Source organism: Cibotium barometz, chromosome 49 (assembly GCF_041138505.1).
Source record: "Cibotium barometz isolate CiBa-2024 chromosome 49, ASM4113850v1, whole genome shotgun sequence".
NCBI lineage: Eukaryota > Viridiplantae > Streptophyta > Polypodiopsida > Cyatheales > Cibotiaceae > Cibotium > Cibotium barometz.
The window spans coordinates 43,355,991-43,369,941 of NC_141094.1; the positions used below are offsets into that span (position 1 = coordinate 43,355,991).

Here is a 13,951-nt window from a genome sequence, read left to right on the forward strand (position 1 = left end):
CAAGTTCTCTCAGTTCTCTCAATAACTGATAGAAATAGCTTTAATTTTTTGAAACTCATACAACATCTACTCCCGAGCTATGTCGGTCCGCTATGCGCGCACACGTGTGTATGGATGCATAAGGAGCATAGATGAGTCTAGTATGAAACTATGGATTAGTCGTCAAGAGCCGGGGACCTCAATATTGATTTTGCACAGCCATTGCATGTTCAAAAGATAAAACAAGGTGATTTGTCAAGATAAATTCGTAATAATTGATCTTCATAATTTAAGTAAATCCAAGAGCAAAAAAAGAATTATATGAAATTATCTTTGCTCTTGATTTTTTATTTCAAAATTGTGTACATGATGGGATGGCCTAATCCCAAATGTATGGAGAAATGAAGAGATCATTGTAACTTCAAATTTGGTATGTTACCAAATTGAATGCTAATTTTATATACCAACTCTAATTTTATGAAAATCTTGAATTTAGACTTATCCTCCTCAACCCTAAACGTATCGCTCTCCCCTAAACGTATCCGGCGGCGCTCTCTCTGCGGACGGCTCCCATACTGCAGGTTCTATTCTGGGCGGCTCTCTATCCGGACGGCGCTCTCCCCTAAACGTATCCGGCGGCGCTCTCTCTGCGGACGGCTCCCATACTGCAGGTTCTGTTCTGGGCGGCTCTCTATCCTCTGCTGGGCGCACTTTCGTGGCCCTCCACCATCAACACAAGCTACTGGGCGCACGTTTGTCTGGCCTGCATCTCTCTGGGCGGCTCTCTCTGCAGCGTTTGCTGCTCTTACTACCTAGCGTGGCGTGCTTCTCTGTGGGCGGCTCTTCTCTGCAGCCACTCGCCCCTTCAGCAGCTCCACCTTGCTCTTATCTCTCTGCACCCACTCGCCCCTTCAGCAGCTCCACCTTGCTCTTACCTAGCAGCTACTCTTTACCTCCAAATCAAAGGATGCTTAGCATTATGTACACCTGCCACAGCACTGGGGTTATAATCTATCTAAGCTTATCTGTCCCTCCACAGCCATGCAATCTGGATTCTAGCAGGTATATGGGAGTCTCTTAAACTTTAATTTTTTTATTTTCTCTTCTGAATCAGACGATACAATGTTACAGTAGTAGTTTCATTAGCAAGAGCATTGTAGGTCATAAAGGGCAATAAACAGGCCCTTGCCATAAATCTCTCATGCTTGGTTTTCATTAGGCGTCTCTTATTGCTGTGAGCAGGCCCACTCTCCTACGCAGCATATACAAGACATTGCATAGTTGCAGGCCACATCTTCTACAGCAATAAGAGAGAGCAGCCAGCATATACTTGGATTTTCTCTTCTGAATCAGGTTTTTTCTCTTCAACCATAATTTCTTGAGTTTTTGAATTCTTGCATGCTTTTATTTTCTACTCTATGTCAATGTGTATGATCTGATTTTTAATTGACATGTTTAAAACTTTAAATCTAATCATAGATAATGATTTCATATGCATTGAGACAAAAATATGTGTACCTTGTTGTATCGTTGAATTTGATAATAGATGCGGTGATGTCCAAGTGCTAGTTGTCAATGACAAGATGGGAAAGTAGGTTTGTATTACATAAACGACATGGACGTCAAGGAAAACTTGAAAAATAGCAAGACCATTTTAAATTCTTTAAGGGCGGGATAATTTGAATTTAAAATTGGGCGGGATAATTTGAATTTAAAATTGGGCGGGATAATTTGAATGCTCTACCACATGGTAGAGCTGGAAAAATGCATTCTAGCTCTACCACATGGTAGAGCTGGAAAAATGCATTCTAGCTCTACCACATGGTAGAGCTGGAGTTGAAATGACTTAAACTAGTGCAAGATTACTTGAAATGAAAAACCATCCATCTAGTATCGTACCTCTATTCATAGCATAGCTTCTCCCCTCTCCTTGCTTGAAATTGTACTTTCCTGCTCTTACACTCTAAATCTATGCAAGAGAGCTCTCATAATAATGCAAGATGTAGCTGCTAATGCTCTTACTCTCTAAGCATGTCATTGAGACTATGCATGAGAACTCTTTTACTTTTTACATGAGATCTATCCATGGGAGCTCTTATAATAATGCAAGATATAGCTCTATGTATGAGAGCTCTTATAATAATTAATGCAAGATCTAACTCTATGCATGCGATCTCTATGTATGAGAGCTCTTAATGCAAGACTTAGCTCTATGCATGAGAGCTCTTTCACTCTATACATGAGATCTATCCATGGGAGCTCTTATAATAATGCAAGATATTATAGCTCTGTGCATGAGATGTATGTAAGGGAGCTCTCATAATAATGCAAGATCTAACTCTATGCATGTGAGATCAATGTATGAGAGCTTTGAATGCAAGACCTAGCTCTATGCATGAGAGCTCTTTCACTCTATACATGAGATCTATCCATGGGAACTCTTATAATAATGCAAGATATAGCTCTATGCATGCGAGCTCTATGTATGAGAGATCTTAATGTAATACCTATCTCTATGAATGAACGCTCTAATGCAAGACCAAGCTCTATGCATGGGAGCTCTATGTATGAGAGCTCTTAATGTAAGACCTAGCTCTTTGCATGAGAGCTCTAGTGCAAGACCAAAATCTCTATAGCTCTCATGCATGATATGAGAGATCTATGCATATGAGAGCTATTAATGCATGAGAGATCTTACAATGCAAGAGGGATCTCATGCATGAGACCTCTTAGAATACAAGAGAGCTCGATCCATAAGATCTCATGTATGATAACTCTATATGCATGAGAGCTCATCGATATGCATAAGAGCTCTCATGCATGAGATATATATGCATGACAGCCCTCTATGCATGATAACCCTCTATGCATGAGATATATATGCACACGACAGCCCTCTATGCATAAGAGCTCTCACAATGACTCGCACTTGATAATAGCTGATCTATATGCATTAGAGCTCTCTTTGCATGAGATTTGCGATCTATATGCATGGGAGCTCTCACAATGAATCACACACAATGTTAGCTCTATATTTATGAGATCTATATGCATGGATCTCTCATGGAAGAGATCCACGCTTGAGAGCTTTATGTAAGATCTCTCACAATGCATGAAAACTCTCTATGCATGAGAGCTCTCACACCTTGCGTAGATATATCCAAGATCTATATGCATGAGAGCCCTCTATGCATAATCGATAACACATGCATCACAGTAAATAAAAGTATGTAAATAATTCTCTATTGTGTTATTCTCTTGACCTCACGTCCTGACCATGCCTTGGTGTTAGGTCCTCACCACCTACCGAGTTCTGGTAAGCTCTAAACCCAATGCTCTCTTTTTTATGTTGCAACCCATCAGGGTGCTATGGGAGTTTTTTATAAGAGCATTAGATATCTCATGGCTGCAAGAGATCTCTATGCATAAGATCTCTTATTTTCATTTATTTGCATTGAGTGTACGAGCTCTCTTGCGCTGCATGATATCTCTATATGCATGTGAGTTCCCTATCCATGAGAGCTCGCATTTAGTAAGAGCTCTTTTTGCATGAGAGCTCTCATTTGCATCTTTTTCGAGAACCCGGATTCGGACAGTTAGAAGTTAGGATCCGGGACCCCATCAGACAACGGACCACACGGACTTGTGCTAGGGAAGTTGCTCTATGTCCACATCACCCCGTGCATGGATTTGGGCATAGCAATCACTTCTCCCAACGCGTCAAAGTTAGGTCCCAGCGCCATTCAACACACTTGTTTATCTCCTTGGTTCTCGTCATGGTCTCTTCTTGGAGTAATTGGTTTTGTTGATTTGCATGGTACACAGCTATTCTAGCTCTACCACATGGTAGAGCTAGACCTCAAATGCAATTCTAGCTCCACCACATGGTAGAGCTAGACCTCAAAGCAATCTACGATGTGGTCTCGGTTGGATACAGCACTACCACGTGGTAGAGCTAGATCAAATGCAATTCTAGCTTTTTGGTTCTTGTCATGTGAAGTAGAACTCATCTTGGAGTAATTGATTTTGTTGATCTGCATGGTACACAGCTAGATCGATGCATTCTAGCTCCACCACATGGTAGAGCTAGATCGGATGCAATTGTAGCTCCTTGGTTCTCGTCATGTGAAGTAGGTCTCTTCTTAGAGTAATTGGTTTTGTTGATCTGCATGGTACACAGCTAGTTCCGGGTTGCTTGCCACACATTTTTCCATGCATGATTCGAATTTCATGCCTCTTCGGTGCCGTTTGTGCCACGGTTGGAAATTTTCGCCATTTGGCACGCTCGTTCATCTTTTTCGAGAACCCGGATTCGAACAGTTAGAAGTTGAGGATCCCGGACCCCATTAGAGAACGGACCACACGGACTTATGCTAGGGAAGTTGCTATATGTCCACATCACTCTGTGCATGGGTTTGGGCATCGCAATCACTTCTCCCATCGCGTCAAGGTCCCTGGCGAAGATAGTGCAAAATCACCATAACAGAGTCTCGGATCCGAAATGAGTCCGAATCGCATCTGAACACAACAACAAAGATCCGGTTGCTTGCCACACATTTGTCCATGCATGATTCGATTTTCATGCCTCTTCGGTGCCGTTTGGTCTACAGTTGGAAATTTTCGCCATTTGGCACGCTCGTGCATCTTTTTCGAGAACCCGGATTGGGACAGTTGGAAGTTGAGGATCTGGGACCCCATCAGAGAACCGACAACACGGACTTGTACTAGGGAAGTAGCTCTATGTCCACATCACTCCGTGTATGGATTTGGGCATTGCAATCAGTTCTCCCAGCGCGTCAAAGTTGGGTCCCGGCGAAGATAGTGCAAAATCGCCATAACAGAGTTTCGGATCCGAAATGAGTCCGAATCGCATCTGAACGCAACAAGAAAGAAAGCACAAGTCCGTGTGGACCGTTCTCTGAGGGGTCCCGAATCCTCAACTTCTAACTGTCCGAATCCGGGTTCTTGAAAAAGACACACGAGCGTGCCTAATGGCGAAAATTTCCAACCGTGGCCCAAACGGCGCTAAAGAGGCATGAAAATGGAATCATGCATGGACAAATGTGTGGCAAGCAACCCGGATCTTTCTTGTTGTGTTCAGATGCGATTGGGACTCATTTCGGATCCGAAACTCTGTTATGGCGATTTTGCACTATCTTCGTCGGGACCCAACTTTGACGCGCTGGGAGAACTGATTGCGATGCCCAAATCCAAGCACGGAGTGATGTGGACATAGAGCAACTTCCCTAGCACAAGTCCGTGTGGTCCGTTCTCTGATGGGGTCCCGGATCCTCAACTTCTAACTGTTCGAATCCGGGTTCTCGGAAAAGATGAACGAGCGTGCCAAATGGCGGAAATTTCCAACCCTGGCCCAAACGACGTCAAAGAGGCATGAAATTCGAATCATGCATGGAAAAATGTGTGGCAACCAACCCGGATCTTTCTTGTTGTGTTCAGATGCGATTGGGACTCATTTCGGATCCGAAACTCTGTTATGGCGATTTTGCACTACCTTCGCCAAGACCCAACTCTGACGCGCTGGGAGAAGTGATTGCGATCTCCAAATGCATGCACGGAGTAATGTGGACATAGAGCAACTTTCCTAGCACAAGTCCGTGTGGTCCGTTCTCTGATGGGGTCCCGAATCCTCAACTTCTAACTGTCCGAATTCGGGTTCTCAAAAAAGATACACGAGCGTGCCAAAGGGTGAAAATTTCCAACCGTGGCCCAAACGACGCTAAAGAGGCATGAAAATGGAATCATGCATGGACAAATGTGTGGCAAGCAACCCGGATCTTTCTTGTTGTGTTCAGATGCGATTGGGACTCATTTCGGATCCGAAACTCTGTTATGGCGATTTTGCACTATCTTCGTCGGGACCCAACTTTGATGCGCTGGGAGAACTGATTGCGATGCCCAAATCCAAGCACGGAGTGATGTGGACATAGAGCAACTTCCCTAGCACAAGTCCGTGTGGTCCGTTCTCTGATGGGGTCCCGGATCCTCAACTTCTAACTGTTCGAATCCGGGTTCTCGAAAAAGATGAACGAGCGTGCCAAATGGCGGAAATTTCCAACCCTGGCCCAAACGACGTCAAAGAGGCATGAAATTCGAATCATGCATGGAAAAATGTGTGGCAAGCAACCCGGATCTTTCTTGTTGTGTTCAGATGCGATTGGGACTCATTTCGGATCCGAAACTCTGTTATGGCGATTTTACACTATCTTCGTCGGGACCCAACTTTGACGCGCTGGGAGAAGTGATTGCGATGCACAAATCCATGCACGAAGTGATGTGGACATAGAGCAACTTCCCTAGCACAAGTCCGTGTGGTCCGTTCTGTGATTGGGCCCCGGATCCTCAACTTCTAACTGTTCGAATCCGGGTTCTCGAAAAAGATGAATGAACGTGCCAAATGGCGGAAATTTCCAACCCTGGCCCAAACGACGCCGAAGAGGCATGAAATTCGAATCATGCATGGAAAAATGTATGTCCACATTACTCCGTGCATGCATTTGGAGATCGCAATCACTTCTCCCAGCGCATCAAAGTTGGGTCCCGGCGAAGATAGTGCAAAATCGCCAAAACAGAGTTTCGGATCCGAAAAGAGTCCGAATCGCATCTGAACACAACAAGAATGATCCGGGTTGGTTGCCACACATTTGTCCATGCATGATTCGATTTTCATTCCTCTTCGGCGCCGTTTGGGTCCCTGTTGGAAATTTCCGCCATTTGGTACGCTCATGCATCTTTTTCCAGAACCCGGATTCGAACAGTTAGAAGTTGAGGATCCGGGACTTCATCAGAGAACGGACCACACGGACTTGTGCTCGAGAAGTTGCTCTATGTCCACATCACTTCGTGCACGAATTTAGGCATCGCAATCACTTCTCCCTGCGCGTCAAAGTTGGGTCCCAGCGCCATTCAACACACTTGTTTATCTCCTTGGTTCTCGTCATGGTCTCTTCTTGGAGTAATTGGTTTTGTTGATTTGCATGGTACACAGCTAGATCAATGCATTCTAGCTCTACCACATGGAAGAGCTAGACCTCAAAAGCAATTCTAGCTCCACCACATGGTAGAGCTAGACCTAAAAGCAATCTAGCTCTACGATGTGGTCTAGGTTGGATACAGCTCTACCACGTGGTAGAGCTAGATCAAATGCAATTCTAGCTTCTTGGTTCTTGTCATGTGAAGTAGATCTCATCTTGGAGTAATTGATTTTGTTGATCTCCATGGTACACAGCTAGATCGATGCATTCTAGCTTCACCACATGGTAGAGCTAGATCTGATGCAATTGTAGCTCCTTGGTTCTCGTCATGTGAAGTAGGTCTCTTCTTAGAGTAATTGGTTTTGTTGATCTGCATGGTACACAGCTAGATCCGGGTTTCTTGCCACACATTTTTCCATGCATGATTCCATTTTCATGCCTCTTCGGTGCCGTTTGGGCCACGGTTGGAAATTTCCGCCATTTGGTACGCTCATACATCTTTTTCGAGAACCCGGATTCGGACAGTTAGAAGTTGAGGATCAGGGACCCCATCAGAGAACGGACCACACGGACTTGTGCTAGGAAAGTTGCTCTATGTCCACATCACTCCGTGCATGGATTTGTGCATTGCAATCACTTCTTCCAGCGCGTCAAAGTTGGGTCCCGGGGCGAAGATAGTGCAAAATCGCCATAACAAAGTTTCAGATCCGAAATGAGTCCGAATCGCATCTGAACACAACAAGAAAGATCCGGGTTGGTTGCCACACATTTTTCCATGCATGATTCGAATTTCATCCCTCTTCGGCGCCGTTTGGGCCACGGCTGGAAATTTTCGCCCTTTGGCACGCTCGTTTATCTTTTTCGAGAACCCAGATTCGGACAGTTAGAAGTTGAGGATTCGAGACCCCATCAGAGAACGGACCACACGGACTTGTGCTAGGAAAGTTGCTCTATGTCCACATTACTCCGTGCATGCATTTGGAGATCGCAATCACTTCTCCCAACGCGTCAAAGTTGGGTCCCGGTGAAGATAGTGCAAAATCGCCATAACAGAGTTTCGGATCCGAAAAGAGTCCGAATGGCATCTGAACACAACAAGAATGATCCGGGTTGGTTGCCACACATTTTTTCATGCATGATTCGAATTTCATGCCTCTTCGGTGCCGTTTTGGGCCAGGGTTGAAAATTTCCGCCATTTGGCATGCTCGTTCATCTTTTTCGATAACCCGGATTCGAACAGTTAGAAGTTGAGGACCCGGGACCCCATTAGAGAACGGACCACACGGACTTGTGCTAGGGAAGTTGCTCTATGTCCACATCACTCCGTGCATGGATTTATGCATCGCAATCACCTCTCCCAGCGCGTCAAAGTTGGGTCCCGACGAAGGTAGTGCAAAATCGCCATAACCGAGTTTCGGATCCAAAATGAGTCGGAATCGCATCTGAACCCAACAAGAAAGATCCGGGTTGGTTGCCACACATTTTTCCATGCATGATTAGAATTTCATGCCTCTTCGGCGCCGTTTGGGCCACGGTTGGAAATTTCCGCCATTTGGCACGCTTGTGCATCTTTTTCAAGAACCCGGATTCAGACAGTTAGAAGTTGAGGATTCGGGACCCCATCAGAGAACGGACCACACGGACTTGTGCTAGGAAAGTTGCTCTATGTCCACATTACTCCGTGCATGCATTTGGAGATCGCAATCACTTCTCCCAGCGCGTCAAAGTTGGGTCCTGGTGAAGATAGTGCAAAATCGCTATAACAGAGTTTCGGATCCAAAAAGAGTCCGAATCGCATCTGAACACAACAAGAATGATCCGGGTTGGTTGCCACACATTTGTCCATGCATGATTCGATTTTCATTCCTCTTCGGCGCCGTTTGGGTCCCTGTTGGAAATTTCCGCCATTTGGTACGCTCACGTATCTTTTTCGAGAACCCAGATTTGGACAGTTAGAAGTTGAGGATCCGGGACCCCATCAGAGAACGGACCACACGGACTTGTGCTAAGGAAGGTGCTTTATGTCCACATCACTCCGTGCACGAATTTGGGCATCGCAATCACTTCTCCCAGCGCGTCAAAGTTGGGTTACAGCGCCATTCAACACACTTGTTTATCTCCTTGGTTCTCGTCATGGTCTCTTCTTGGAGTAATTGGTTTTGTTGATTTGCATGGTACACAGCTAGATCAATGCATTCTAGCTCTACCACATGGAAGAGCTAGACCTCAAAAGCAATTCTAGCTCCACCACATGGTAGAGCTAGACCTAAAAGCAATCTAGCTCTACGATGTGGTCTAGGTTGGATACAGCTCTACCACGTGGTAGAGCTAGATCAAATGCAATTCTAGCTTCTTGGTTCTTGTCATGTGAAGTTGATCTCATCTTGGAGTAATTGATTTTGGTTATCTCCATGGTACACAGCTAGATTGATGCATTCTAGCTCCACCACATGGTAGAGCTAGATCTGATGCAAATGTAGCTCCTTGGTTCTCGTCATGTGAAGTAGGTCTCTTCTTAGAGTAATTGGTTTTGTTGATCTGCATGGTACACAGCTAGATCGATGCATTCTTGCCACACATTTTTCCATGCATGATTCCCACATTTTCATGCCTCTCTGGCGCCGTTTGGGCCACGGTTGGAAATTTCCGCCATTTCGCACGCTCGTGCATCTTTTTCGAGAACCCGGATTCGGACAGTTAGAAGTTGAGGATCAGGGACCCCATCAGAGAACGGACCACATGGACTTGTGCTAGGGAAATTGCTCTATGTCCAAAGTAATTGGTGGCCACTCTTGCTTAAAACAAGAGTAGAACCCTCAATCTCTCAAGACAAAGAAAAGCTTACAACTCCATGTAAGCTAAATTTTTCTTTTTTTTAAAATTTTAATTCTATGGTTTTCTTGATTTTCTTGTTTTATAGTTGATTAAAGTAAATTCTATTGCTATGCCTTGATGAATAGGCCACCTCCTTCTCTTCTTTACATTCCAGCCTTTCTTTATCCTAAAATGATTAACAAAAAAATTAATTAAACTTTTTTTTTTGCTTATTCTCTTGGAAATTAAGAATTGTATAGATTAGAGTACTATACATCTAATTGTGTAGATTAGAGTACTATACATCTAATTGGGGTTAATTTAAGTTAGAATTAGAATGATAAAATGAGAAATGGTCAGCCATACAAAGGAGGTTATGGCAAAATTTTTTATATTTTTGTGGAAAAGAGTGTTTTTATGTTATTCCAAAAGAGTAATTCCCCCTGTTTGTGCATTCTCTAGAAAAATTTTAATTTGCTCCATGTATATGCATGGATACCACTGATATTAATTATTAAAATTAATTTTTTTGCATAGAAAGATGCAAAATGGATCTGGAACCCCATAAGGAAACGGACCACAGGGACTTGTGCTAGGAAAGTTGCTCTATGTCCACATCAGTCCGTGCATGGATTTGTGCATCGCAATCACTTCTCCCAGCGCGTCAAAGTTGGGTCCCGACGAAGATAGTGCAAAATCGCCATAACAGAGTTTCGGATCCGAAATGAGTCCGAATCGCATCTGAACACAACAAGAAAGATCCGGGTTGGTTGCCACACATTTTTCCATGCATGATTCCAATTTCATGCCTCTTCGGCGCCATTTGGGCCACGGTTGGAAATTTTCGCCCTTTGGCACGCTCGTGCATCTTTTTCGAGAACCCGGATTCGGATAGTTAGAAGTTGAGGATCCGGGACCGCATCAAAGAACGGACCACACGGACTTGTGCTAGGGAAGTTGCTCTATGTCCACATCACTCGGTGCATGCATTTGGAGATCGCAATCACTTCTCCCAGCGCGTCAAAGTTGGGTCCTGACAAAGATAGTGCAAAATCGCTATAACATAGTTTCGGCGGATCCGAAATGAGTCCCAATCGCATATGAACACAACAAGAAAGATCCGGGTTGCTTGCCACACATTTGTCCATGCATGATTCCATTTTCATGCCTCTTTAGTGCCGTTTGGGCCACGGTTGAAAATTTTTGCCATTAGGTACGCTCGTGCATCTTTTTCGAGAACCCGGATTCGAACAGTTAGAAGTTGAGCATCAGGGACGCCATCAGAGAACGGACCACACGGACTTGTGCTAGGAACGTTGCTCTATGTCTAATTGGTGGCCACTCTTGCTTAAAACAAGAGTAGAACCCTCAATCCCTCAAGACAAAGGAAAGCTTACAACTTCATGTAAGCTAAATTTTTCTTTTTTTTTAAAATTTTAAATCTATGGTTTTCTTGATTTTCTTGTTTATAGTTTATTAAAGTAAATTCTAATGCTATGCCTTGATGAATAGGCCACCTCCTTGTCTTCTTTACATTCCACCCTTTCTTTATCCTAGAATGATTAACAAAAAAATTAATTAAACTTTTCTTTTTATTTATTCTCTTGAAAATTAAGAATTGTGTAGATTAGAGTACTATACATCTAATTGGGGTTAATTTAAGGTACAATTAGAATGATAAAAATGAGAAATGGTCAACCATACAAAGGAGGTTATGGCAAAATTTTTCATATTTTTGTGGAAAAGAAAGTTTGTTTTTATGTTATTCCCAAAGAGTAATTCACCCTGTTTGTGCATTCTATAGAAAAAATTTAATTTACTCCATGTACATATTCACCTATGAATATGCATGGATACCACTAATATTAATTATTAAATTTAATTTCTTTGCATTTAGAAAGATGCAAAATGGAGCTGGGACTCCATTAGAGAACGGACCACACGGACTTGTGGTAGGGAAGTTGCTCTATCTCCACATCACTCCGTGCCGCACGGATTTGGGCATCGCAATCACTTCTCCCAGCGCGTCAAAGTTAGGTCCCGGCGAAGATAGTGCAAAATTGCCATAGCAGAGTTTCGGATCCGAAATGAGTCCGAATCGCATCTGAACACAACAAGAAAGATCCGGGCTGGTTGCCACACATTTGTCCATGCATGATTCGAATTTCATGCCTCTTTGGCGCTGTTTGGGCGCCCCTGTTGGTAATTTTTGCCATTTGGCACGCTCGTGCATCTTTTTCGAGAACCCGGATTCAGACAGTTAGAAGTTGAGGATCCATTACCCCATCAAAGAACGGACCACACGGACTTGTGCTAGGGAAGTTGCTCTATGTCCAAATCACTCCGTGTACGGATTTGGGTAACGTAATCACTTCTCCCAGCGCGTCAAAGTTGGGTCCCAGCGCCATTCAACACACTTGTTTATCTCCTTGGTTCTCCTCATGGTCTCTTCTTGGAGTAATTGGTTTTGTTGATTTGCATGGTACACAGCTAGATCAATGCATAGCTCTACCACATGATGGTAGAGCTAGACCTCAAATGCAATTCTAGCTCCACCACAATGTAGAGCTAGACCTCAAAGCAGTCTAGCTCTACGATGTGGTCTAGGTTGGATACAGCTCCACCACGTGGTAGAGCTAGATCAAATGCAATTCTAGCTTCTTGGTTCTTGTCATGTGAAGTAGATCTCTTCTTGGAGTAATTGATTTTGTTGATCCGCATGGTACACAACCAGATCGATAAATTCTAGCTTGATAGAGCTAGACCTCAAATTAATTCTAGCTCCACCACATGGTAGAGCTAGACCTTAAAGCATTCTTGCTCTAAAATTTGGTCTAGGTTGAATACAGCTCTACCGCGTGGTAGAGCTAGATCAAATGTAATTCTAGCTCCTTGGTTCTCGTCATGGTCTCTTCTTGGAGTAATTGGTTTTGTTAATTTGCATGGTACACAGCTAGATCAATGCATTCTAGCTCTACCACATGGTAGAGCTAGACCTCAAATGCAATTCTAGATCCACCACATGGTAGAGCTAGACCTCAAAGCATTCTAGCTCTACGATGTGGCCTAGGTAGAATACAGTCCTACCTCATGGTAGAGCTAGATCAAATGCAATTCTAGCTCCTTGGATCTTGTCATGTGAATTAGGTCTCTTCTTGGAGTAATTAGTTTTGTTGATGTGTATGGAACACAGCTACATCGATGCATTCTTGCTCTACCACAAAGCTTTCTACCTCTACGACTCTAGCTCCACCACATGGTAGAGCTAGACCTCAAAGCTTTCTACCTCTACGACTCTAGCTCCACCACATGGTAGAGCTAGACCTCGAATGCAACTCTAGCTCCACCACATGGTAGAACTAGACCTCAAAGCATTCTATCTCTACAATGTGGTTTAGGTAGAATACAGCTCTACCACAGTTACATTCAACCTCAGCCACTTACATTCAACCTCAGTCGGTTACATTCAACCTCAGCCGGTTACATTCGTTGAAGTCTAGCTCTACCACATGGTAGAGCTAGAAGAATGCAATTCTAGCTCCACCCCACAGGGTAGAGCTGGACCTCAAAGCATTCTAGCTCTACGATGTGGTCTAGGTAGAATACAGCTCTACCACGTGGTAGACCTAAATCCAATGCAATAATTCTAGCTCGTTGGTTATTCTCATGTGAAGTAGGTCTCTTCTTGGAGTAATTGGTTTTGTTGATGTGTATGGAACACAGCTAGATCGATGCATTCTTGCTCTACCACATGGTAGAGCTAGACCTCAAAGCTTTCTACCTCTACGACTCTTGCTCCACCACATGGTAGAGCTAGACCTCAAAGCATTCTATCTCTACAATGTGCTTTAGGTAGAATACAGCTCTACCACAGTTACATTCAACCTCAGCCGGTTACAAGCAATTCTAGCTCCACCACATGGTAGAGCTAGACCTCAAAGCATTCTATCTCTACAACGTGGTTTAGGTAGAATACAGCTCTACCACAGTTACATTCAACCTCAACCGGTTACATTCATTGAAGTCTAGCTCTACCACATGGTAGAGCTAGAAGAATGTATTTTAGCTCTACCACATGGTAGAGCTAGATTTCATAGCATTCTGGTCAATACATTCATTAATCTTGCTCTGCCACCTGGTAGAGATAATATCCATTGAAAAACCAG

At 43.7% G+C, this 13,951-nt stretch overlaps 1 protein-coding gene across 1 annotated transcript in view; it reads left to right on the forward strand.

The window, feature by feature from the left end:
• Nucleotides 1-1,011: 1,011 nt before the first annotated feature.
• LOC147610608 (uncharacterized) overlaps nucleotides 1,012-13,951 on the forward strand; it is a 31,389-nt gene continuing 18,449 nt past the window's right edge. Inside the window, exons 1-2 of the mRNA XM_086786592.1 lie at nucleotides 1,012-1,041; nucleotides 1,222-1,332. The gene's annotated coding sequence lies outside the window, so the exon portion shown is untranslated. The remainder of the gene's footprint in view (nucleotides 1,042-1,221; nucleotides 1,333-13,951) is intronic.